Here is a 5,000-nt window from a genome sequence, read left to right as displayed (position 1 = left end):
TTGAGAACCGGGGCTGAGGAGGGGGAAAATCTGGCCAGGGAGGCCGACCCGAAGTGCCTCTAAGTCGGATAGGGATTGGGCGAAACTCCCTTGGAAGTGGCACTCTGAAAAAATTTCCAAGTTTGGCTGACTTAGAAAAAATTCGAGAACCAGGATGAGGAGGGGGAAAATGTGGCCAGTCAGGCCGACCCGAAGTGCCTCTTAGGCGGATAGGGGTTGGGCGAAACTCCCTTGAAAGTGGCACTCTGAAAAAATTTCCAAGTTTGGCTGACTTAGAAAAAATTCGAGAACCAGGATGAGGAGGGGGAAAATGTGGCCAGTCAGGCCGACCCGAAGTGCCTCTTAGGCGGATAGGGGTTGGGCGAAACTCCCTTGAAAGTGGCACTCTGAAAAAATTTCCAAGTTTGGCTGACTTAGAAAAAATTCGAGAACCAGGATGAGGAGGGGGAAAATGTGGCCAGTCAGGCCGACCCGAAGTGCCTCTTAGGCGGATAGGGGTTGGGCGAAACTCCCTTGAAAGTGGCACTCTGAAAAAATTTCCAAGTTTGGCTGACTTAGAAAAAATTCGAGAACCAGGATGAGGAGGGGGAAAATGTGGCCAGTCAGGCCGACCCGAAGTGCCTCTTAGGCGGATAGGGGTTGGGCGAAACTCCCTTGAAAGTGGCACTCTGAAAAAATTTCCAAGTTTGGCTGACTTAGAAAAAATTCGAGAACCAGGATGAGGAGGGGGAAAATGTGGCCAGTCAGGCCGACCCGAAGTGCCTCTTAGGCGGATAGGGGTTGGGCGAAACTCCCTTGAAAGTGGCACTCTGAAAAAATTTCCAAGTTTGGCTGACTTAGAAAAAATTCGAGAACCAGGATGAGGAGGGGGAAAATGTGGCCAGTCAGGCCGACCTGAAGTGCCTCTTAGGCGGATAGGGGTTGGGCGAAACTCCCTTGAAAGTGGCACTCTGAAAAAATTTCCAAGTTTGGCTGACTTAGAAAAAATTCGAGAACCAGGATGAGGAGGGGGAAAATGTGGCCAGTCAGGCCGACCCGAAGTGCCTCTTAGGCGGATAGGGGTTGGGCGAAACTCCCTTGAAAGTGGCACTCTGAAAAAATTTCCAAGTTTGGCTGACTTAGAAAAAATTCGAGAACCAGGATGAGGAGGGGGAAAATGTGGCCAGTCAGGCCGACCTGAAGTGCCTCTTAGGCGGATAGGGGTTGGGCGAAACTCCCTTGAAAGTGGCACTCTGAAAATATTTCCAAGTTGGGCTGACTTAGAAAAAATTCGAGAACCAGGCTGAGGAGGGGACCATCTGGCAAGGGAGTCCGACCTAAAGTGCATCTAAAGCGGATATGGGTTGGTCGAGCCTCCCTTGATTTGCCCTGGAGCTCCCACGTCTTAAAAAGGTCTCTCCTATAATTGTACACCAACCATTTTGAGGTTTGGGTGCAAACCTCTCGAATGGGGGGACTCGGTCCCCTATCTACAGCGCCCCTAATGACGACAGGTGGTACTGCGCCCCTGGTAGCCCGGCCATTGAAAATGAATGGGCCCATTCATTTCAATGGGGAATTTCGACCCCTGGTTGCCCGCCATTCATTTCAATGGGGAATTTCGACCCCTGGTCGCCCGCCATTCATTTCAATGGGGACTTTCGACCCCTGGTTGCCCGCCATTCATTTCAATGGGGGATTTCGACCCCTGGTCGCCCGCCATTCATTTCAATGGGGGATTTCGACCCCTGGTAGCCCGCCATTCATTTCAATGGGGGACTTCGACCCCTGGTAGCCCGCCATTCATTTCAATGGGGGACTTGGACCCCTGGTAGCCCGCCATTCATTTCAATGGGGGATTTCGACCCCTGGTCGCCCGCCATTCATTTCAATGGGGGATTTCGACCCCTGGTAGCCCGCCATTCATTTCAATGGGGGACTTCGACCCCTGGTTGCCCGCCATTCATTTCAATGGGGGATTTCGACCCCTGGTCGCCCGCCATTCATTTCAATGGGGGATTTCGACCCCTGGTCGCCCGCCATTCATTTCAATGGGGGATTTCGACCCCTGGTAGCCCGCCATTCATTTCAATGGGGGACTTCGACCCCTGGTAGCCCGCCATTCATTTCAATGGGGGACTTGGACCCCTGGTAGCCCGCCATTCATTTCAATGGGGGACTTCGACCCCTGGTTGCCCGCCATTCATTTCAATGGGGGACTTCGACCCCTGGTTGCCCGCCATTCATTTCAATGGGGGATTTCGACCCCTGGTCGCCCGCCATTCATTTCAATGGGGGATTTCGACCCCTGGTAGCCCGCCATTCATTTCAATGGGGGACTTCGACCCCTGGTTGCCCGCCATTCATTTCAATGGGGGACTTCGACCCCTGGTTGCCCGCCATTCATTTCAATGGGGGATTTCGACCCCTGGTCGCCCGCCATTCATTTCAATGGGGGATTTCGACCCCTGGTAACCCGCCATTCATTTCAATGGGGGACTTCGACCCCTGGTTGCCCGCCATTCATTTCAATGGGGGACTTCGACCCCTGGTTGCCCGCCATTCATTTCAATGGGGGATTTCGACCCCTGGTTGCCCGGCATTCGTTCCTATGTGGCGGGGGATTTCAACCCCAGGTCGCCCTCGTGTGGTTCTTTTTGGCGCAGCTGACGGGCTCCGCTGCTCATGGAGGTTTGCTAGTGGAGGATAACCCCCTGCCTGGGCAACTCGAACGCCCGGCATTCGTTCCTATGTGGCGGGGGATTTCAACCCCAGGCCGCCCTCGTGTGGTTCTTTTTGGCGCAGCTGACGGGCTCCGCTGCTCATGGAGGTTTGCTAGTGGAGGATAACCCCCTGCCTGGGCAACTCGAACGCCCGGCATTCGTTCCTATGTGGCGGGGGATTTCAACCCCAGGCCGCCCTCGTGTGGTTCTTTTTGGCGCAGCTGACGGGCTCCGCTGCTCATGGAGGTTTGCTAGTGGAGGATAACCCCCTGCCTGGGCAACTCGAACGCCCGGCATTCGTTCCTATGTGGCGGGGGATTTCAACCCCAGGCCGCCCTCGTGTGGTTCTTTTTGGCGCAGCTGACGGGCTCCGCTGCTCATGGAGGTTTGCTAGTGGAGGATAACCCCCTGCCTGGGCAACTCGAACGCCCGGCATTCGTTCCTATGTGGCGGGGGATTTCAACCCCAGGTCGCCCTCGTGTGGTTCTTTTTGGCGCAGCTGACGGGCTCCGCTGCTCATGGAGGTTTGCTAGTGGAGGATAACCCCCTGCCTGGGCAACTCGAACGCCCGGCATTCGTTCCTATGTGGCGGGGGATTTCAACCCCAGGTCGCCCTCGTGTGGTTCTTTTTGGCGCAGCTGACGGGCTCCGCTGCTCATGGAGGTTTGCTAGTGGAGGATAACCCCCTGCCTGGGCAACTCGAACGCCCGGCATTCGTTCCTATGTGGCGGGGGATTTCAACCCCAGGTCGCCCTCGTGTGGTTCTTTTTGGCGCAGCTGACGGGCTCCGCTGCTCATGGAGGTTTGCTAGTGGAGGATAACCCCCTGCCTGGGCAACTCGAACGCCCGGCTCCCCCCCGGTCCGCTGGAGCTCCTCCAACGGCCAGCAACAAGCCCCGAAGACGGGCGCGCTCCCCGCGGTCCGCTGGAGCTCCTCCAACGGCCAGCAACAAGCCCCGAAGACGGGCGCGCTCCCCGCGGTCCGCTGGAGCTCCTCCAACGGCCAGCAACAAGCCCCGAAGACGGGCGCGCTCCCCCCGGTCCGCTGGAGCTCCGCCAACGGCCAGCAACAAGCCCCGAAGACGGGCGCGCTCCCCCCGGTCCGCCAACGGCCAGCAACAAGCCCCGAAGACGGGCGCGCTCCCCGCGGTCCGCTGGAGCTCCTCCAACGGCCAGCAACAAGCCCCGAAGACGGGCGCGCTCCCCCCGGTCCGCTGGAGCTCCTCCAACGGCCAGCAACAAGCCCCGAAGACGGGCGCGCTCCCCGCGGTCCGCTGGAGCTCCTCCAACGGCCAGCAACAAGCCCCGAAGACGGGCGCGCTCCCCGCGGTCCGCTGGAGCTCCTCCAACGGCCGGCAACAAGCCCCGAAGACGGGCGCGCTCCCCCCGGTCCGCTGGAGCTCCGCCAACGGCCAGCAACAAGCCCCGAAGACGGGCGCGCTCCCCCCGGTCCGCCAACGGCCAGCAACAAGCCCCGAAGACGGGCGCGCTCCCCGCGGTCCGCTGGAGCTCCTCCAACGGCCAGCAACAAGCCCCGAAGACGGGCGCGCTCCCCGCGGTCCGCTGGAGCTCCTCCAACGGCCAGCAACAAGCCCCGAAGACGGGCGCGCTCCCCCCGGTCCGCTGGAGCTCCTCCAACGGCCAGCAACAAGCCCCGAAGACGGGCGCGCTCCCCGCGGTCCGCTGGAGCTCCTCCAACGGCCAGCAACAAGCCCCGAAGACGGGCGCGCTCCCCGCGGTCCGCTGGAGCTCCTCCAACGGCCGGCAACAAGCCCCGAAGACGGGCGCGCTCCCCCCGGTCCGCTGGAGCTCCGCCAACGGCCAGCAACAAGCCCCGAAGACGGGCGCGCTCCCCCCGGTCCGCCAACGGCCAGCAACAAGCCCCGAAGACGGGCGCGCTCCCCGCGGTCCGCTGGAGCTCCTCCAACGGCCAGCAACAAGCCCCGAAGACGGGCGCGCTCCCCCCGGTCCGCTGGAGCTCCTCCAACGGCCAGCAACAAGCCCCGAAGACGGGCGCGCTCCCCGCGGTCCGCTGGAGCTCCTCCAACGGCCAGCAACAAGCCCCGAAGACGGGCGCGCTCCCCGCGGTCCGCTGGAGCTCCTCCAACGGCCAGCAACAAGCCCCGAAGACGGGCGCGCTCCCCCCGGTCCGCTGGAGCTCCGCCAACGGCCAGCAACAAGCCCCGAAGACGGGCGCGCTCCCCCCGGTCCGCTGGAGCTCCTCCAACGGCCAGCAACAAGCCCCGAAGACGGGCGCGCTCCCCCCGGTCCGCTGGAGCTCCTCCAACGGCCAGCAAC

The sequence above is a fragment of the Leptonotus elevatus genome, unplaced genomic scaffold (genome assembly GCF_054856555.1).
Source record: "Leptonotus elevatus isolate MCC_2025b unplaced genomic scaffold, RoL_Lele_1.0 HiC_scaffold_115, whole genome shotgun sequence".
NCBI lineage: Eukaryota > Metazoa > Chordata > Actinopteri > Syngnathiformes > Syngnathidae > Leptonotus > Leptonotus elevatus.
This window is presented reverse-complemented; position numbering follows the sequence as displayed.